Source organism: Taeniopygia guttata, chromosome 1 (genome assembly GCF_048771995.1).
Source record: "Taeniopygia guttata chromosome 1, bTaeGut7.mat, whole genome shotgun sequence".
In the NCBI taxonomy this organism is placed as follows: Eukaryota; Metazoa; Chordata; class Aves; order Passeriformes; family Estrildidae; genus Taeniopygia; species Taeniopygia guttata.
Window position 1 is genome coordinate 9,339,908 of NC_133024.1, and position 22,927 is coordinate 9,362,834.

Genomic DNA, 22,927 nt, shown 5'->3' on the forward strand with positions numbered 1-22,927 from the left:
TTTAAAAGCACCAGACACATTATATCATTGCACTGAGATAATATGAGATAATCAAGATTCTCCTACAAGTGATTTAATGAAACTTTCTCTGGCAAAATGTCAAATATCCATTTAACATGAACTACTGAAATATGTAAAGCTTAGAAATTTAGAACTACAAAGAATTCTTATTAGGAGAATATTGATTTAACTTAATCCAGTTTAATTCCTTCGTAATGTTTGAAAACTTAAAAGCGATGAGTTTAGAGGACTGCACAGTATTTCTTAGCAGTAAAATTGCCAATTTTTTTAAGGTAGAACTATTAATGTGGCTCACTCTTCATGACCTTAAGATTCTGTTTTACTGCACTGTTTTTATAAGGTTTTTATTTTTACTTTTAAAGCTATAGATTTTTGGAATGCATGAGTATGTTGTGACAGAATTTATTTTTCGAAGGCATTGAAAGGAAATTATGTGGTAACAAGCTTTTATATGTTGTTATAGTCAGGGATCTAATAGTGACAGAAATCCTGTGACTGGAAGACTAAACTCTTTTAATAAAATGATGTCTCAATTTCTCTGCAGACATTGTGGAAAGACACAGCTTTTCAAGACTTGAATTTAGACTTAGTCAAGCATAGTCTGTTTTAATGTCCTCAGGTGGGTTTCACTGGGGTCACAATCAGCACTCAGAATTTCACTTTGTCTTTCATGTGGGGAGGGTGTTAACTTAGGAAGGCCAGCAATTAATAAATTAATAAGTAAATGCTGAAAAATACACAAAATTACTTCACCAGCTGACTAGAAATGGGGAGTGGAGTTTGAAGTCTGATGAATGTTTTGATTGCATATCATAGGCTTTGTTGTGTTTGTTTTACTAATTGTGAAAATGCGCATTTAGATGAGCAGATGGAGTGCCACTGGGTAGGAAAAGTATCCTCAAAGAGCAGTGCGAAACTGGATCTTGAAGTATTTGTTCTTTTTACTGATCAAATCTGTATCATTCAGATTTAAAGGGGTTTTCGTAAAAAAAAAAAAAATTGTGGCTATAGAAAATGAAGGAATTTGATTATTTTAATAGTATTGATGGCATACTGGAAATATCTACACAAGTGGGGAGACACAGTAAAAGCCTTCAATTTTGGTATGTTGAGATAGTTTGGTATGATAGGTATATTGTACGTGGAGTTATTCAGTATTTAGATGGCTTTGGAAAATGTTGACTATCAGTTGAGAAAGTGAAGTGAAACGTGGCTTTACAAAAGTTTTGAGCCTTTTTGGTTTAATTCCTTCCCCTTGTGTTTGAGCAGATCCCCAAAGCTGTGTCTGGGAGGGCTCTGGCTGGGCAGCAAACCTGGTTCTCTCAGCTGCCTGCTTTCCCTGCCCCCTGCAAATGAGCAGCACACCAGTTCATGCCCTGCAGGAGCTGCAGAATGAGCAGCCAGCCTCTCCCAAACTGGGTTTCCAAATAAGCTCAGCTGCCTGCAGTGCTGAGCTAGATTCAAAAATGTGCTCAAGCAAATTCTGTGGCGATCCGGGGTTGTGTGGGGAGATCTCTGTAGCAGATGTGTCAGCCCTCAGCAGCTCAGAACTGCCATTTGCAGTTTGACACGGTGCCTTTTCAGCAGAGATTTTCTTGAGGGAGGATTTTGGTTTTAAATCAGTACCTTTGGATCATCTGGAAGAAAATGGAAATTTTCTACTATTTTTCTTTTTTTTTTTTTTCTTTAAATAGATTTCATCCAAACACTATAATTCAACTTTTACATAGATAAATCTCCCTCTCTAGAGAAGACCTGAGGGCAGAAGAATTACCTGCAGAAATCACTTTGAGGTCAAAGTCCTGGAACTATGGTTACCTTTTCCATAAGAAGTGAAAATGTACAACCTCCCACTGGGCAGCCTGCTAGCCTGAGGAGGTATAGATAAATTAATTTCTCAGTAGTGATATGCACAGAGCTTTGGTCCTTGCATTATGCCTCTGGTAGCCATAGGCACCTCCGTTTGCAACTGGGGAGGATTTGGAAGAGCCAGAGTATGACTTTTTTTAGAGTCTGCCAGATGGCTGAGCTGGCAATGGATTTTTCATGTTGCACAGGGCAGCAGCTACCCTTGTACCACAGCTCTGCATCAGGCCCTGTTCTTTCACTTAGATGTAGATAGATGGAACAGTGTGTGATCATTTCACTAAACCTACTTCTCCTTTTGTAGCCCAGTCTCTGCTAAACCAGAATAGCTTGGCAAGAAGGAACACTAAACAATAGCTGTACATCAAACCTCCCACATCTTTGCCCAGATAAAACTGCATCAGTCATTCATTCTAATGGTGGTGTTGAAGGATCACATCATTTATACATAAAGTTTTGCCAGTGTGTGCAAGTCAGTAGATAAAATTGCATTAAAAATTGACTCACCCTGAAAAATATTAGTCTTTTACTTACAATTGCATCCATAAAATGTATTCCAGCTAAAATCTGTGAAGAGGCTTTCAAAAAATCCCCCAAACTGAGCTTATTGCATCAGGCTAAATCTTAAACATCATAACAATTAAAATGTTGACTGCAAGTAAGATGTACTGTGGCCAATAAAAATTTCTATATATAGACCTCACTTGGAAGTGGTGAGGTCTCTCTAATAAATTACAAACCCTGTGGTTTACGTATTACATTTTCTTCTCCACTGACTTAAAATATATATAGCCCAGTGATTTCAATTAGTTTGATACTTGCTTCTTGCAAAGCTAAACTGAGCTAGAAGTTGGCTTGCCATCTATTTTTCTTTCATCCTGCAGTAAACAACTCTGTTCAAAGGCTGAAAAGCATTTGTACTTCATTTTACCTTTTCTACAGGGAAGAAGTGAGGAAGTTGACAGAAATTGTAGAGCTGTTGTGACACAGGGCTTACACCTTTGAGGTTTGTTGACTTTCTTCTGAACACTGTAGAGTAGGGGAGACCAGAAACCAAGAGATGCAGTGGGTTGAAGAAGAAAAAAAAAAATAAAACCAAATCCAAACTCATCTCTTACTAAGCTTAGTGAATCACAGGGGATTGTCTGGAGGTTCTCACTCATCAATCCTGTGCTCCACAGGGTGATTCTTAGTATGCCTAATGTAAACATTTTGCCATTTTGCTCTGTGTTCAGCTGCAGAGTTTTTGTTTGGGAGACACTTGAAGGATGCTCTTCCTTATCCCCAGCAATTGTCTTCTAAAACACACCAGGTTTTTTTCCTCCTCTGCTGCAGATATTTTAAAGCCGATTCCACTACAGAGGATATCTTTTTCTCCTTAAATCTTTTATGCAAAATCTTTTTTATGCTTGAAAAAGAAGTTTAGTTTGATATAAAATGTGTTCAGGCTTCCTGGACAATTATTTTAGCAATTCACAGCCTTTAAAGGGATAGCTGCAAAGAAAGTATTCTGTTTTATTTTCCTGTTTTGGGGAGACCTTTATCCATTGTTCTGCCAAGTAATAGAAGTAATTTCCCTCTGTACAGGAAAATAAAACAAAACACAGTGGTGTGAAGATGGGAGTAAGTGTCATAATACAGATTTGTGTATAAAATAATAGCATCTCCTCTTCCAGTATGATTTCAAATAGAACCACCTGCTGATAGCTCAGACTGTGTCCTAAATTACTTGGCTTTTGGTACATAAAAATGTCAAGGATGAATATATTCATCCTGCTATGTTCTTAAACCATTTTATTAGTGAGAATAGTGGGTTTCTCAAAATTTGGAAAATATTATCTTACAACCACGATAAGGTCTAAAGATGTCTTATCTAAGTTGGGTGACTTTCAAGACTAGAGCATGGTTGATACCAGCCTACAATTAGTAGCATGTTATTAATTTTTTTTTAATTTTGAAACCTGCTAATTTTTGACATAATTTTTCAAGGTGTTTCATCCTGTACAACTGAAAGCCTGGGATTCATTATGCTTTTTTTTTAAGTTGAAGAATAAAAAAAATATAGCTCTGTGTAGTCTACAGAGGTGACAATGATAGATGTTGGTGTGGCACATGGAAAGAATATTTTATTGTGAGCTTTTCTGAGTCACTGACTGCCTCTCTGGTGAGTGACTGGCACCAGGTACATTTCTCAAGAGAGGAGGGGGCTTGTAATGCTTTGAGCATTCACCTTTTGTCTGACAGCTTGCAGCTTGTAATGCAGCCAGTGCTAATGCCAGCCTTGTGGGATTATAATTTGGGGCTGTTTCCTGTTACATTAAGCACTACATAAAAATGCTCCATGCCAGCACTATTCAATGAAGTGTGTAGCATATAGCATGCTCACATATGTTATGTGACACGTGCAAATTTCCCTTCTGAGTGGCGGAGAGGGTGATTTAAAAAAAATTAATTCCCCACTTTCATATTTATCTGCTGAAAGTGGAAATGTGGGAAACAATACTGCAAGTTATACTGGTGGCTCAGAACTTAAGAGGAAAGGGAGCTTCTATACCTGGCATAAGTTTCTTTGCAGGGAAATAAAACAACTCTTGGGGTAACTGGTGCAAATGCTGGAGCCCTGAAATTGCAGTAGGAGCCCTGAAACTGTAGTAGGCCAATCTTGTGTGGCACATGCCACGAGATATGCTAGCTCCAGGTCCTTGTCATCTGACAGATTTCTTTGGAGGCCATAAAGACAATGTATAGCGGCTGTTGTAGCCAGGTGGGGATCAGCAGGACAAGAGGACAAAGGCTCAAGCTGCAAAAAGGGAGATTCAAGCCAGACTTTGGGAGGATTTTTTTCACAGAAAAAGCTGTTAAACATTGGAATGGACTTCCCAGGGAGGTGGTGGAATTACCATGCCTGAAGCTGTTGAAGACACAAGTGGATGAAGAACTCAGTGCCATGGTCTGGTTGGCAAGGTGGAGATCAGTCAAAGGTGGGACTCTGATCTCACAGGTCTTCCTAAACCTTAGTGATTGTGTGATTCACCGTGTCTGTGATGGTGGGAGTGAAGCAGTTCAAGTGTCTCTCCCTCCCTTCCAGAGGGGATGAGCTGCTTTGTGTCAGCCATCCATGTGCTGCCTTGGCAGAGAGGACTGTGGCTAAGAGAGTGTGTTTGGAGGATATAAATGTGGCCATGGTCTCTTCTTGTGAGCACTTATTGCAGGCTGCTTTCCCAAAAGAAAGTGCTGTGTGACACAGGTGTTTGGTTTTGCCACTACAGCCTATTTTTATATTCCTTTTTGTTATATTCTATTTTTTATGGTAGAGTTTAGTAGCGGTATTTGATGGGTAGAAGGTAAAAAGAGCTGAATCCTTTACTAAGATATCACAACTTTGGAAATGCAGACATTTCTGTGGTTTTAGATATATGATTAACACATCATAGTGCTTACTGCTTGTGTTTCCAGGGTAAAGAGCAAGAATGACAAGCTCCAGCTCAATTTTGGCATTCCTGTTTTCTTAAATAACCTAAGGATTTACAAAGCTACAGAGACAAGTAAGGTGAAGCATCTTTGCTAAGCAATGTAACTTCAACACAGGCTTTTTTCATCATGAAGGATTTCACCAAGGGCAAACAGTTTTCTCTTCAAGAGGCAAAGATATAACAGAATAGTAAAAAAAAAATCTGCTCCAGGTAATGCCAGTGTTTTTTGAGCTTGTAACTCCAGAATCACCACTAAACTGTAGTTATGCTAGGTACTGCTGAAAATACATCTCATCCTATTGTGTTAGCAAACATTTTTTGGCCACAGAAGTTTTCAAGGTCATCTGTGAGTAGTTATGAACAATCATTGCAACCATTCTCAATTGTGTATGCTTGATAGCAAATGAAATACAGGAATTAATTAGAAATCGTGCTTATTTCACTGCATAGTGAAGTAAGGATATGAAATGGATTTAATGATATAATCTAACAGTTTCCTGGCAATTATCAGGAATTAATTTGTCTTCTGCTTTTGCAGTTAAATTAATGGATTCCTTTTGGAGAAAGGGATGTCTTATTTCTCCCAAAAAGTATATATCTGTGTTTGTGCATTGTGGTAGGAGTTATAGGAGTATTTAAATACTCTAATAGTTTTTTGGAGGTTTTTTTTTGCATCATTTGGTAGTATATAAGTTACAGGAATCCTAAAAAGCAGAGGCTTAATATACATAATTCAACATTACTCTTTTTCTTGGTGAAAGTGAGGAAGTTTTGCCAGGGATTTTTTAGGATAACAATAATAGATAACTTTTTCTTGCTGTTATAGGAATAAACTTTTAAATCATTGTATTATTGGTTATATTTCTACCAAACAATATCAACAGAAGAAGAGACAAGTAGATTCCTCCAATAGATATGAGTATTGTGGCTTGAAGCAACACAAATGTCAGTTTTATCTGATCCAGGGAAGAGGTGTACCTTTGCAAAAAACATCAGGGTGTCATGCAATGCTTTTTAGAGATGGGCTTGTATACCTGAGGTGCTTCTGCAAAAAATTTGGCAATGAGCTTGCAATATTTTTACCCAATACAGAATTTTATTTTAATCTTATGTATTTTATTGTTACACAATGTGAGCAAACCTGCGCACAAAGATCCAGGGAGGGCAATAAGATTAACTCCATTTTGGGTTACTTAGAACTGCCCTTCAAATTATTTCCTTTCATGAGGAGATACAATGTTATGAATGTACATGTCCTGGAAAGTTGATTGTATTTGTATACTTGATTTGTATTTGTTTTATAATCACAATTCTTTGATATTCACTGTAAGGCTGAAGTCTGCTATTCTCATCAAATCACAGAATTATAGAACACTTCGAGTTTTAGAATTTTGAAGGTCATCTAGTCCAAAGGTGATATGGAATGAGCTTGGACATCTTCAACTAGATCAGGTTGCTCAGAGCCCTGTCCAACTTGACCTTGAATGTTACCAGGAACAGGACATCTACCACTTCTCCAGGAGCTTGTTCCAGTGTTTCACCACCCTCACAGTAAAGTGTCTTTCCAACATTTGATATAAACCTCAACTCTTTCAGTGTAAAGCCTTTATCACTTGCCTTATCCCTGTATGCCCTTGCCAAAAGTCCTTCTCCAGCTTCCTTGTAGGCTCCCTTCAGGTGCTGGAATGCTGAAAGCAGTAGCTGGTTTGTTTTGTTTCTCTGTGAGTACATGAGAATGATGACCATCCCTTGCAGAATCTGAGGTCCCAGCATTCCTGAAAATGGAGATAAACCTTGGGAGCATCCCCTGGGAATAACCAGGGAGTGCTGATATTTTGCTTTCACAAGTTGCTTAGCCTATTCCCACTTTCCCATCTATAACACATATTTTTTTAGCCATATGTTGTTCTTCTTTTTTTAAAAAAGCAGCTAGAGAAAGTTTAGGTTCTGCAGTTATTTCTGTTAGGAGAGAAGATGTGACACGATGCATGTTTGATGCCAGAATTTTTTTTTAAGGAGGTACAAATTTATGATGAAGCCATCTTTGAATGGGGGAGGGCTGCATTAAAGGGTAGGTTTCTGGCTTGTAGCCTTCTTGTTTTTTAAATAAAACCTTCTCAGAGGGCTGCCTGATCTCTTACTGATGCTTCTAGCTCAGCCTGAAGCCTCTCCAGCCACCTGAGTGTGGTTCCAGATCCAGGAGCAGCAGGGCTCCTCCCTGGCACAGGCACACCCTCTCCCCTCCAGCCTGTCAGCCTTTCTGAGCAGCCTTCCAGACACTTCCATTTGAAATTCTTTCCTAATTTCATTCATGTGTTTTGTTGGGGTTTTTTTTTGTGGTTTTTTTTTTTTTGGTTTTTTTTTTTTTATTGTCCTGAGTTTCCAACATTAAAATGTCCTATAGAAAGCCAAAAACATTTTATGTGTGCCACAAATCCAGGAGACCAGCAATCCATGTTCTTTCCCTGCTACTTATTATTTACAAATGCCTTTTTTTATTTTGCCTCTGCACTTTGGATGCAAGTCCTTTCTATGCAAAGTTATCCTGGCTTGGTCATTTATTCCTTGGAGAGTTTTATTTTCCAAACTGGTTTGTGTGATAATCTTAGAATAAAATTGTAGTAAAGATTAAAAGACTAGCTGAAACTTGGTGAAATATAATATGTTTATGTAGTGAAAATAAAAATACCTTTAAATAGTAAAAGAGTGTTTCCTCTAAGTGGTAATAGTAAAGTATCTTCATATACTAAATATTTTTAAATGCAATGCTTTCCTTTCTGTCTGATAAGCAGCTTTTGATAATTTCAAATAATTTGCTCTGTTCTCCAGCTACTTAAATTTTCAGTGGTTGTCTATGTGACACTTCTTTCAAAAGGATTTGGAAGTCCAAATAAATTATGTCAACTTGTTCTCTTTTATCCATTTTATCCATTATTATGCTTGTGGAGTATGACCCACTTTGAGAAGTTTATCAGATGAGAAAGAGTTACATAGTGGTATAATAGAGACCAAGCTACTGGCTAAATGTATCTTCAAGCACCGTAATGGAAAGTGGGACTCTTCAGATCACTGTAAATTAAATTGATTAATAATACATCATGATAAAATGAATTTTTCATGGTTTGGGAGCTAATGTTCTCAATTATTCAGCAATGCAAAATGTAGGAAACTTGCATGTAAACAGCATGCTAGAGTTGATCCATGAAATCTTTATTTAGAGTACAAATAATTTTTTTTAAATATGCTAGAACAAATTTACTAAAAATATCTTTTGCTTTTGGTGGCAAAAATTAAGTCAGAAATTAAACTGGTCATGTATAGACAGCAAAAGTATCCTTTCTATTACAGCAAGAGCATATGCACTTTAATCATTGTATATTCAAAACTTTCCCATTTTTTACTTTTCCAATGCTATGAAATAAAAAATTTGCTCCATACAGTTAATGTTGCTGTTTCTGGAATTAATTTGCAATGCTCATATAGAAAGTTCTATTGTCTTTTGAACATGTCAGAGAAATTTTAAGACCATTTGATTTATAAACACTGATGTTGTTGATTGTGTTTTTCCTGAGCCCTGATTCCAAGTAATAATCCTGTGTGCTTAAACCTTGAAGTATTTTAGTGGAACTGAATTTTGAGAATTTAGAAATTTTCTGCAGGAAATTTTTGTCCAAAATGGATATTTTATGTTTAGGAGGCTTCTTTGTTTGGTTGCTTTTAACACATAACTTCAATTAGGATTAATTTTTATACACAAATATTCTGAATGTGACCTATTATATTGGAAAACAAATTGTTCCTAGTCCATGAAATATTAGCAGTATAAGCTTCTGTTTTGTCCTTTTGGACATTATTTTTTTAACTTTTCATCACTGAGCACATGTAAGGGCACTAATAATGCTGAGCATTTGCAATATCTGAGTGCTTCAAAGTATTCAGTATTTCTCAAGACTTAGTTTGTAGAAATGAGAAATGGGAAACATTTGTGTGTTTGCCTAAATCCTCTTTATATAACTCATGACCAATTCCCTGGTGGGTTTTTTTTTAAGAATAAATGCCACGATCACCTGCTTTGTGGATTAAACTTTAACTTTGGTGGAAGGCCTAAAATGCAGATTGATTGCAAGATTCAACCTCTGCTGTCTGGTGTCACTTTTGATGACTTGAGATTAGGGCTTCCACATATGGTAGCAATGGTGGCTAACTTTTCTGAATGATTCTCTATTCTAACCTTGTATGAAGTAGAGGTCTTGATTCTCCTTCTCTACATTGCTAAATAAGTTATGTGGCTGAGATTGCAGGTGAAGTCAACTATCACTCAACATCCCTAACCCTAATCTCAATCCCTAACCCCAGACACCAGACACACATTTTCTTTGTGATATCTTTCCACCAGTGGAAAGTTCACTTAAAGTCTGCCAAGCTACTCATGGAGAGGTGCCCTGGTATGCAATACTTCATTAAAAAAAAAAAAAAAAAAATCAGTGAAGGAATTGAAACAAAGATGTTCTCTACAGGAGTACTTCTTAACATTAAAAAAAAAAAAAATCTAGATAATTCTCCATTTTTTCTGCTCCCTTAAATCACTGCTCTCAAACTCATTAAGATATTTGCTGTGCACCAGTGAGGTGTTTTGCCCACCAGAAACTATGATGTGCCCAGACACAGATCACGGTAATTGTCTAGAGGTTTTTGGTGCATTTGGTTGCTTTTTTCCCCCTCCAAGAATTATAGAATTTTTTAGAACAGCTGGAGAAAAAAATTCTAGTAATTGTGCTTATGTTTTTCAGCATACAAATGGAGAGACACATGATTGGGGTTTGAGAGAAATGTGTCTTTCCCTGAAAATAGGAAGATGGAACTTATCCTGCATGACCCCTATTCAGTATTAAAGGTTGATGAACAAATTATTACTAATGGCATAATCTCTACTTTAGTCAATTAGTTAATTTGCATGAAAAGAGCTCTATTCCATGTAAGTAACCACCATTATGAGCACAAGGTTATTATGGGCTGTATTTTGGGTCTGCCATATCTTTCTGTATGGTTGGAAGGAATGACAGTAATTTCCAGTATTTCTCTTTCTTACAAGAATGTTCATCAAGGTCGGGGGAAAAAAACACAATATTTTCCATGAAAATGAGTGGGTTGTTTCCTAGAGAAACAAAGATGCATTCCTTTTTCAATGGTAGTTTCCTGTGAGCTGATATCTGGTGTGGAGACCTAGGAACTCACCTGGCTCAGCCATTTGGATCCCTCTTTGTGAACTTTCTGAGTTGCAAAATATTTATAGTTCATAATAAGAGGTAAAACAATATAAATTTAAGGGGTGTTTTTTTTTGTATTTATCTTCGCCTGAAATCTATTAACAATGAAAGAAAACTACTCCTCTTTTTCAGTGTGCCTATTTCAGGGATAAATTACGGGTGCATGGGTATGTGGAAACCCAGGTGTCTGGACAGCATTAGCCCCATTCTACAGGAGTCTGTTCAGAAACAGCATTTAAACCACAATATTTGAGACTCAAATCCAGACACCTGGTTGTTTTCAACCTTGCTATCATCTATCCTTCTATCATGCTTCCCCATCAAATCCTTCTCCCCTCAATATATTCCATTGCTGTATTATCAAAACTGATTCTTGACTGAAGATTTAGAATTGAGATTGCAGGAGTGAGAACTAGCCACAATATTCACTGATACCTATTTATCTTGGGCAAGATCTTTTAGCTGTGCAACATTTGTCAGAGCTTGGTTGGCAATGTAATCTAGAGCAATAATTTTTCTTGTGTCACTGCAAATTCTGCCTGGGAAACTGTAAACCTAAAGTGGACTTCTTGGAGAGCCGTGCCGAGTGAAAACTGAAAGACTGGGAACTGCTGAATGTCAGCAAAGGTTATGCAGTCATTTCTCATGTCACTTTGACAGGCGTGCTACTGGCACGAGAGCCAGGAGCAAGGGAGAATTGCAGGATGGGGATCCAAGGGTGCACGGGAGAGATGGGAAATGGACCATCAATCACGGGCAGAATATGGGAAAGCTGCGTCTTTCAAAGTGGGGTGACCTTTAGGAAATACTTAGTTAAGCACTATGATTAATGTTCTGTGTTCATTTCTTAATCAGCCACATTATTTACTGTGAAAGTGGGTGAAAATAAACAAAAATAGAGTTAAAAGGAGCAGCTTTTTAAAGACAGCACTGGAGCGGTTCTGTTCAGTTGGTAGTTTTTGGCTAGATTTGGTACAATTAATATCCATGCTGCAGTCCTTCAGAGAACACTGATGGTGCTGACAGGCATTGTGTGCACAGCAAGATTATACTAAATTGCTCAAAGAGATACTGATACATATTACTGCCCTATTGATTCATGATGTTTTATTGTATGAAGTGTAAAATCACTGAACCTCAGGTTAAATATTCAGCGTGATTTGGGGTCTTTTAGTCATAGAAATCCTATTAAAAAAGAAAGAGATCATACAGCTAAACTGCTGTGAATGGCACTGAACAGTTACCTCTAGTGTCCTGTAATGATCTTAATAATGCAGAAGTCATTTGATATTCATTGCTGAGCCATTGATCATAATGGATTCATCCATTATTAACGTGGCTGTAGCACAGTGATGAAAGACCTGTTGCAAAGTGAGCGAGAAGATTAGTTTTGCAGAGGAAATCTTGAGGTAGCTCGTGATCAATAATCTTACCTGCTGTGGTAGCAGTATCCTGAAGAGGAAGTTAAAAGATATCAGTGGTTGGTTGACTCTTCAGGAAGCTCTATGAGGAAGGAAAAAAAATTACTAGAAGGAGATATTGAAGCTGTATCAGGAACTTAAATTTCCTAGGCTCAAATAATACCATCATAAATTGACACAGGTTGTTACCCATCATCATCACTAATTCCATGGTGGGTATGGTTTGAAGATCACATGCCAGCCCTGGTTACACAGAGCCTGCCAGCTACAGGCAGCTAGGCCAGGAGATGTAAGAGGACTTTGGGGACAAAAAAATTACCCCTGGACCAGTTCTGCAAGTCATCTCTTGATTTTTCCCCTTATGTTTTCAAGAGTATACAGCAACAGGTTATAGCCAAACACAAATAGATAGAATATGATGGTTTTTAAATGATGCTGAGCTCCAAAATGCCTTAAAAATCAGTGAAAACTCATTGACACATGTAAAATAGCCCTGTATACAGGTAAATCCTAATGTATGGTGCTTAGGCACAGATACCTTAAAATAATAAATATCAAAAATATTAATAAAGCAGCAAAGGACAACTTCTCTTTCATTCAAATAAACATTAGTATGTGAAATGTTTGAGCAGTTGTCAAAATAACTGAAAGCAAAAATGTCTTTCAAGAAATAGAATCTATATCCACTTGAAGCAAGCTTGGAGCTAGGCTGATAATGACATGGTTCTGTAAGTTTAGGAGTTGAAGCAGTTCTCAAAGAGCTGCTGCTTCAGTATTCCTGGACAGGAAAACATGCCCATGTATCAGTTCACAAACTTGTTCTCTTGCATGCCTGCACTTCTGCCATCTGTTAGTGTGGCATTTTGCCCACTCGAGGAAGTGGTGTTTCATCTTCTGCCATGTACAAATATCAACTTTCTTTCTAGAGAAACCCTGAAAAAATACAGCTATTCTTTGTGGCTTTTTTCGTTCCATACATTTCCTCTTTTTGAGCTCTCTCATTTTGTGCCTTCATTGGAGGGATGGTGGAGAGTTCAGCTCACTCTTTTTCTCAGTTGCCAAGGTCTTTTCTGAGCATCCACTGTTCAGCTGCCTCTAGATGACCAAGAATTGCACTGGCTGCTCAGATGATGTGTTTAGAGTTTAAACATAAGCTTGGCTTATCTTTACCTGGCCACAAATGCATAAGGCACAACCAATGTCCCTGTGCTCCCTGGAAGTCAGCTGACAATCTGTCCCTCCTAAATCATCATCAGTGTATCTGAAAAAAAAAAAAAAAAAAAAAACAAAAAACAACCCATGATCTTTCTCTTAGAGAAACTCACAGATTTCTTCATCTTGGAATGATAATGAGAAATATTCATAGTGTTTTGTTGAGCTCCCAAGCCTTGCTCTTAATCTCCTGATTAAAATTTCTCATGTTGTGTAGCCTGGGAAAGCTACACAAAGCAAACTGTTTTGTTCTCAACTTAAAATGCATTCCCGCATCCTCTAAGTCACTGGCCCCACATTTGGTAATAAATGGCATGACTTCATGTGAAATGATTTCTTAAGCACTCATATGAAATTAAAAAATGCAACAGCAAGATAGGTAACTGGCATATTGCTCACATGAGGTCTCTTCATCAGAGTGCTGAACTTACACTTGAATGAAGAATGCAGAGAGGGACAGTAATTCCTCTCTGGAAAAGTGACATATACAGGAATAATTGCAGGATGTGAGCAATCACCTGGGGCAGTCAAATGGAGGTTTCACAAGTGCCTGAGTGATCTGTGAGTGCAAGGGGAGCTGAGAGGCCCAAGCAGGAATGGGCTCACAGGGAAATATCAGTCAGCTACAGAGCAGCTTTTGTTGTGAATTTAAATCTCAGTGGCATAATTTTCTTGTTTATCACAGAAAATCAGATTTGACTGATGACTTGTGGAGATTTCCTTCAGATCACTGACAGGTATGCTTAATTAGAGGCAAAGACTCAGTGGAAGCTGAGTGAGGAATGACTCCCTTTGTGTCAGTGGAATTCCTTTCTTTACACCAGCTGCATTTCACAAAGGGACTGGGAGGGAAATTTCATTAAGGCATAGTGGTTGCATCAGAGGTTTCACCCTCTTAGTTTTAATGTCCATTTCCAGGTAAATATAGCAAGAATATTGTCAAACAATGAGGACTGAAAAAGTGGTCTTTATTTTAAAATATTATGGGAATAAGTTGTGGCTTAAGCCCAGAATGGTTACAGACCCAGGAGTGGTTGGCACATATACCAGATTAGTAAGAATATGGATGTGTTTTTGAGAATGGCTAGAGTAAAATTTTATACTTGAGAAAAGGGGACTGCTAGCAAAGGAAGCTAAGAAGTGTTCTGAGACTGTGACCATCTTGCAAGGTCTTTTCTCCCCTGCATATCCTTCCCTTCTTCTCTTCCACATTACAGCTGCATGCCCATCCATGTGGCATCAGTCATCCTGCTGCTCATGCCTGCTCTTGACTTTTCCAGCTCCAGACTCATTCTTTCTGCCTGTCATTCCCACACTGTTTTGCCAGAGGTACAGCGTTTGCACATAGGGGAATTCTTACTTGCAGTTATTAATACAACGTGCAGAAAGAGTGGTTGGTTCAATAATATATAACAGAAAAGCCCTTTAAACTGGCTGGTTGCCATAGCTATTTATACTAGCTCTGGTAATGCTCAATAATCAATATATACCTCATAAAAAGTTAGGCAGAGAAGTGCAGATACTGTATATTGATTATAGGTGCAACAGTTAAACCCTTAGCATCATCACAGTATTGTATATATTTACATTTGAAGTTGCATTATATATATTTATATGCATGTATATATTATGTACATAAACACACACAGAAATGGCTTTGTGTTTACTAAAGATATATAAACAATTTACAGAGGATATGTAAATGCTGTGTCATGGCCTTTTAAAATAACTGTTGGCTGCACTTGGAACAGCTTTTGGATGTCCATTTCCCATAGAACACAATCTAAATAATTTATATTCTGTAAATAAAAATTATTTTGTATGTACTCATGTGTTTACACATCTGCATGCACACATGCACGTGTATATATTCATAAGTGCATAATTAATTCCATCTACCCTTCCAAAGAAGTTTCCCAAACCAGGCTCTAAAATCCCTGTTAGTTCCCTTCTGCCATTTGACTGGAGAGCACATTCATCCATGGCCATTGTTTATATGAAGGCAGGAAACAATGCTTATGACAATGGCAAGAAATGATTCCCCAGAGTGCAGGGACAGACTTTCTTGTGGGAAACAGGTACTGCTGATAAATTTCCAGGGGTCATTTTTGTGGAGGTGACTTGAAGTAGCCATTCCAAACTGCCAGCTCCCTGATTTCCCTCGGTGCTCAGCTGGAATGGGAACTTTACTGTGTAATGAGCAACTCTCCTAAAATACATCTGATGGTCCAAACATGTGTTTTTCATATGCTTGCACAGCATGCAGTGGAAGGCATGAAATAGTATCAGTGTTTTGTTCTTCCTCCTCTGACTACATTTCATTTATATGAAAAAAAAACCCCTCAAGCAACCTGATAAAGAGCACTGAGATCAAAGAAAAGGCCTTCATGAGACTCACATGGTTCTCACATTTTCATTTATATTCTATCCACTGGGGTTGTCAGTACTTAAAATTTAATCCTTACTTCCTTGTCAATAAAATGTCACACTGGTGAGTGTTATGTGAGTAACAATAATGGTAATAAAGTGATTAAGTTCATGTGCTGAGAGGACCATGAATGGAAAATGACAACTTGAGATGGAGCAACTAGAGAGAAGAGACACATGAGATGGACTGTGATCAGACTATCAGTCTACCACTAGTACAGCTAAGGAAGATGAAGGACCAGATTTACAAAGCAAGTGGAAGGCTATAGGCATGTCAAATGTGTTCTTTGAATAGTTGCTGTGTGAAAAAAAGGAATTTCCTAAAGGGCCTATAGTATTGATAGAAATAATTTTAAGTTTGGATGACAATAGGTTTTGCTACAGTCTATTTTAATGGTTCAGGGATTATCACAATATATAATTTTTTTTCAGATAAGTTTTTATAATTTTATGGTACAGGGCAGACATAAAGTTGTCCTCATCCCAGTGAAGGGTAACTACTTGTGTCTGCATTTTGTTGTCTTGGCAATAGTGAGAGTTACAAACCTGTGAGCTAGTTAAGGGCTGTAGTTTTGTTTCTGCTGCAATAAGATTTCATACTGTTGTGTGAGGTGGAAATATGTGGGTTTCCACATTCTGCTTCCAGTTTCAATGGCGCTATGATATATCAATATAAATCTAAAAAAAAAAAAAAAAGTGAAAACTATATCTAGAAATATTTAGTAATGCATTAATGAGTAACTTAGAGTAGTTTTTCTGACACAATTAGAAAAAATCAGATCATGTTTAATTACATGGCTTTTTTATGAAAGTTTTTCAGACTGCAATGACATTTTCAATCTATGGATATGATGTAGAGAGATAAAAATCTGTGGATGATGACAAATTTATGTGGACTTTCTTTTGGAAGGGAACTTGTACTGTTACTTGCTAAATGTCATTTTGCAAAATCAAAACAAATCATTACTGGGAATGTGCTCCTTTTGAAGGATGTCTATATTATTGATTTTGCATAATTTGAATGTGTGCAATGTCTAGAGAACAATAAACAAGAATGTGTTACCGGTGTCTATTGTACACACGTACCTGGTAGGCTTTAGAGAGTGAACGCAAAAAATTGTCGTATTTGAATAGTCAAGAACACCGCCCAAAATACTCATTAAAATAGCTAAATCAGATCATTCTTCTAAAATCAAGTGTATTCTTCCATACAGAGTCATTCCCTCTTTCATTAACCTAACATTCCCTCTTTCATTAATTCCAGAATGTTGAAACATGTTGCAGAACACAATTAACAGAAGACATTTTCTAAAGAATTATTTGGATAGAAAATCCGAAGATCTGCTCAAGGAAGGGTTGTTATCTATTGCTAGAAAAATAACACTACAGCTAAAAATATTTCAATCACTGTTTCAGTGATAAAAAAACTAAGGAATATCATGTCATTTGGCTTAAATATGTTAGGCAGTCTGCATTCTGTAACAACTTCCTGGATTTTGGTGTAGAGAAGACTGTCCCTTGAGGGTATAAATGGCACCTTTATCCCCTGGTCTAAGGGGTCATTTGACTGATTTGGAGAAAACCTAGGGCCAATTTTCCACCAGCAGACATGGTGAGGCATCCTTTTCATCAGAAGCCTTGCCTGTAGAATGAGGACTGCCTTCTCTTCCCAGGAGTGTGTGGAAAAATGTGTTGGGAAGGGTGTATCTCCTTCTCAGTTTCTTCTGAGTAGCTCGTGACCCTCTTGAAAACAAGATTTTTTTAGATAATTTAAACTAATGTTTCTGGATCTATTCTTTTATATAAATCATTATGTCTTTAAACACCAGTATTTTCAGGATTATTATTGACAGTGTCCTTCCTGAGTACTTAAGTGGTAACAAACCCTGAATTTTTATGTACTTGGAACAACCATTTAAAAATTATACCATCTTGTTTTGGTAGACCGGATTTGACCTCAGAGGATTTATGTGTAAAATGCTGCTAAATCTTTTTAGTTAAGGGAGTAGGACCATAAGATTAAAACAAAACAAAAGAAGATTGGCTCTCTTTCAGCAGCACCAATTTGTTTCTCTTATAAACAGGAAATATTTTTAAAGTTCCACTCTTCCAGTTTTCAGGGTCACCAAATAACATAAAGGGGTTTCACTTTGACCTTGAATGTTGCAAATCTTTTGCTGTTAGTATTTCATGGGCTCAAGCCTAAATGTCAGCAGGTATTAAAGTGTCTGTCAACATAAATACCTGAACGTTTTAAAGGCTACTGTGTCCATACATAATTCTGATGCATTTTTTCCCCATAGACAATATTAACAGCACATTATAACATAAGAAGTTCAAATACTATACTTTTTATGTGGCATATGTGGCTTATCTAACATGGCAAACCTGTTTGTGGGTTTCACTCAAATGGCAACACAATTGTGAGCTAATCCATGATAAAGGCATGGATGAGGACTGCAAGTGTTTTAATTTTAGTGTACTCCTTTACCACCAATGCACTGGAATAAATCTAAGCCTCATACTGTTGAATGGTAACTGCTGGAAAATGACTGAACCTTTGAAACATTATAAAATACCTTTCATTTGCATTTTTTACTGCAGGGTTTTTTTGATAATTTTTAAGGCAATGTATATCTCAAATTGACAGTATCTACATAGCAAGAATTTACAAGCCATGATAATGCTGCAAGACACGAGCGTCACTGTCCCCTAGGGCTTCTTGGGGGACAGGATTATCCTTTCACTTTATGTTTGTTTGGTTTGTTTTCAGAAGTACAGCACAACCTTTATTGTTTCTTTTTCATTTTGTTCTCAATCTTATCTGAAAGGCAGTTTTTCAAGATACCAGATGTCCATATCCCCAGTGGCAATTAACTAAAAAAAAACAAGTTCCTCTGTTCACATACCTGAACTGATGACCCCAAAAGAAAAAGTTGGGTACACATGGAATTCTATGGACATTTATTTCCATCTGAATTCTGAAATCACCATTTTTCCAGTAAATCAGTGTTGATTAGATTGATATGAGTGTAAATTTAATTATATTAAGAATGTATATAATTAAAAATCATAGTCAAGCTAATAACTGTAATTAATCTCCCAACAGCATGCTGAGAATTCACACAAGATATTTCTGACACTGAAAGCTGTAGACTTATGAAGTTCACATATTAGGCTTTAGGCACTCACTGTGTACCAAAACTTTAACATTTTAACTATTTGTATGTACTGAGAGAACCACTGCAGATTTTTTTTCCCCCACCTTCTTTATTTCCCAAATGATGCTACGGTTCTGTTCCTGTGGAAATTTTGACGCTTAATGCTGTTGTATACAACCATAAATAAATAAGGATCTTTGTAAAGGTAAGGTGGAATACTATGATGAGGACTAATGTTCTTTGCAGAATAAAAAGCAGGCTGAAAGCATCTAAAGGGAATAACTGGTAGGAGTCAGCACACTGCAAGTGAAGGATGGAGCTCTGTAGAATGTGGGTTGTGACAGTCAGGTTGGACCCAAACACTGCAATACTCATACCCTGGCTCTGACTCTCAAAGCTCTCAGCAAGGGCAATATTATAAATAATTTAATATTCAATATTCAACATAAGGTACAAATGTTGGTGCAGTCCTATGAAAATCCACAAGAGATAAGCTTGAAATAGCATAGCTTCTAAATATACTTTAGTTGTAGACCTAGAAAGGTGGAGAGAGGTTTTACGAGGGCATGTAGTGACAGGATAAGAGGAAATAGATTCAAAATGAAAAAGAGTAGGTTTGGATAAGGTATTAGGAAAAAAAATTCTTTCCTGTGAGGGTGCTGAGACCCTGACACAGGTTACCCAGAGAAGCTGTGGCTGCCTCATCCCTGGAAGTGTTCAAGGCCAGGCTGGATGGGACTCTCAGCAGCCTGGTCTAGTGCAAATTGTCCCCTGCCCATGGCAGTGTTGGAACAAGGTGATCTTTAAGGTCCCTTCCAGCCCAAACCATTCTATTCTGTGATTTGTAGTACTTAGTGATGCCGCTGACACTTCATAGTCCAGATGCTGTAATGACTCACTGCTTTTCATCCCACCAAAAACCACCCACCCTAAGTGAGCTGAAACCTCCCTGCCCTGAAAGACAATGTGCAAAGACATCCATGTGCACACTTTCATTACAGGGATCAGATGAACTATAGCTGTGTCCAGCTGCATAGAAAACTTATCATTAAATCTTGGGAAAATTGTACATTTCCTGTGAGTAGGGAACATTGTTTTATACTATTTCAGCACCAGGGGAACTTCAGACCATATTTTCTGCCATAGACTTCACATTGAATATCAATTCAGGACACAGTACTCAATGAGTTGAGCCCATGCTAAACATTTTCTGAAACTCCCTGGTAAACAGCAGCCCACATTTGTGGGGTGCCAGGCAGTGTCCATGGTAGTAGCAGGAGAATGTGGGCACAGAGTCTGCATCCTTTAGAGTGGCAAATAAATTGAAAATATGCAAGCTGTCTGTGCCTAACAGAGATGTAAATTCCTATGAAAACAAAATCAAATATTATCTTTCATTTGGGGAGGGTAAAAAACCTATAGCTATTGGAACTGTGTGTTTATGACTGTTGCTTTAATTGCTCTCATAAGGTTTTTGGGTCCTATATTAAGGAGCAGAAACACATCTATCCAAAATTGTTAGTAATTCCCTGTAATTTCTGAGACACTTTAGGCAAATGAGTTCTAAGTGCTTGTTTCTATAGCATACACACAAATTGGATTATACCTAAGAAAATAATTTTCCTTTAGTTATCTTGGCTACACTTTGTATTTTAAAAGACCTGCCCACTGTGCATTGGTATTTATGGTTTTGTATTCACAAATAGAATAAAATTTTTCTCTTCTCTTAGTGCTTTAAGTGATGTGAAGTGGCTTTTCAGCACTGGTTTTCAAACATGCTCCAAAATACCATTAAACTAAAGAACATTCAAGGGATATAGGTAAACATAAAGCTTAAGTAACCCATTCCATTCCTAATGAAATGTCAAAACTCTCTCTGGATTTCAAGAACTCTAAAATGAGCTGATGATTTATCTTAAGGAGAAACATAAAAATTTTCTAGCCCCTTTAAATCACAGGTTCCACTTTAAAATTATTTGTAAATGCAATTAAACATGACAATCTTACAGAAGCCAAAACTATCAAAGTGATTAATTCCTCAGGTATTTTATTTAGGAGTTTCTTTCCATCACTGAAACATGGAAGAAAGGACTTATTCAAAGCTTAAAATCTAACACATTTAAAAGTTTAATAAAACTTTTTATTTGAAGTAAATACAAAACAAGCTTTAAAACTTAGGCACTATTGATTGCTAAGATATTAATTGATATTACAGTACACTGTAAGAAAACTGATAATTTTACAGTCTTGCTTAAAAAGACCTTCAGAACAAGGGGTGGTCTTGGATCATTTTTAGGAAGGAGCAAATAATTCATTTGGAGAGTTGCAGATACCTGTGGAGTGCTGAAAAAGCTGTTTCTGCCCTTCCAGACCACTGATCAGACATGTTTTTCCAGGAGAGACTGAAACCCCAGAAAATGCATAGAAATTATATTTTCATCTTTCATGGATTAAATAAAACTCCATAATAGTCAGTTATAACAAGCAGGTGTCTCTGGCTTTTCACCTCCTGTGTCCTGCATTTCAGGTAGTTTTAAATTCTGTGCTTTGCTTTGATTTCAGGCTTTTTTTTTCCCCCTTGTTGTTTTGTTGTCTGACACCCCCTTCCACCTGCCTTGTTGGAAGGACACTATCGAGCTCTCTCATTCTGACCCCATTTCCACATTCCTCAGTTATTCTCAAAAGTCCCACCTGGTTAAAGGGTTAAAAAATCTTCCCAAACTAGTTAGCTAATACCTGAATGGGACCATTTTCTATATACACGCATGCAAAATCTTACCAAACCAAAACCCAAAAAAACCCAAAAACTACCACCCAAAAAAGAAAACCCAACCAAACAACAAAACAACAATCCACAATCCTTTCTTTTCCTTTAATGAAGCTTCTACACATTGCCATCTCTCTGGAACTGAACTTGTGAACTTTCTGTAGAAGTTATTCCACGCTTCACAGGCCAGGGATTGTTTCAGTGACATGAATCTTGGGTCTGAAAGCAATTCTGATACCTGAAAGCAAGAGCAGCAAAACTGTAATATAAATACATATAAATACATATATATATATATATATATATATATATACATATATATATACATATATATACATATATAGAGAGAGATATATGTATAGATATATTTCACAATTAGTGTTTGAATTTATTGTTTTTCTATAGACTTCCTGTGCTATGCTTTTTCCCAGTAGTCCTACTGGGATGAATTTGAGAGACCTCAGACTCTTTCCAAATTGCTGTGGTTGCTTGCTTCTGGCCCCTGGGGGGCCCTCACTGGAAGACACAGGGAATTCTTTCCTTCTACACATCATCAATCAAAACCGACTGGTAGCCATAGTTCTGGGCAGGCATTTCTAAAAATGTTTCTAATATTACAAATATTACAATATTCCAAACACATTGTTAAATTCTGAGATAATAATGGCATAACATATAAACCAAGGCAGTGCTCAGTTTCTGCTATGCTTTCAATTCTGTTTCCAGGTAGTGTAGAAGACACACAAAATAAGAAGAAGCTTTCTGAATATTAACACTGGTTCTTTGGTATGACAAATAAGAATTTACAGTTATGAGTCAGAGAAATTAAACCATCATATGGACTGGAAACTGGAACAGAAATCCAATAAAATGCCATGTCTTTCCTGCTGTTTGATAAATTAGAAGTTTTCATTTCCACACGAGTGTAATCTGCCAAGTAAAATTACTTTACCTGCTGTCAGATATTTTGCTTATCTGTAAATACTGAGTTTTTCCGTATAAAACTTGCTAAATTTGGTTTATCGCAAGCTATTGAATATGTTTATTTTGGGACAATATTTGCTGGGAAAACACATAATCTGGCTCAATTCAAACTTTGGTAACTACTTTCTGAGCAAAATATATGATGTAGTAGCTCATATTATTCTAAAAAGCCCTATAATATACTTAAACCTATTTTTTCTTAAAAAAGGAATTTTACTAAGACCAAAGTTGTCTAATATTTTTCCAGCTTGTGGATTTTTAGATGTTGGCTCTTTGGTAGCTCATTTGTTCTCATGACAATAGGCATGATTTTCTTAATTATTTCTGC

The 22,927-nt window shown here is 37.0% G+C and overlaps 1 protein-coding gene and 1 long non-coding RNA gene across 22 annotated transcripts in view; both read left to right on the forward strand.

The window, feature by feature from the left end:
• Positions 1 to 22,927, forward strand: part of ROBO2 (roundabout guidance receptor 2) — a 1,029,224-nt gene that overhangs the window by 206,643 nt on the left and 799,654 nt on the right. The window lies entirely within an intron of this gene.
• LOC140685241 (uncharacterized) overlaps positions 1 to 22,927 on the forward strand; it is a 262,181-nt gene that overhangs the window by 44,511 nt on the left and 194,743 nt on the right. Inside the window, exon 1 of the long non-coding RNA XR_012058547.1 lies at positions 1 to 22,927. This exon is cut by the window's left edge and continues 44,511 nt beyond it; it is cut by the window's right edge and continues 17,006 nt beyond it. This is a non-coding gene — a long non-coding RNA (uncharacterized lncRNA).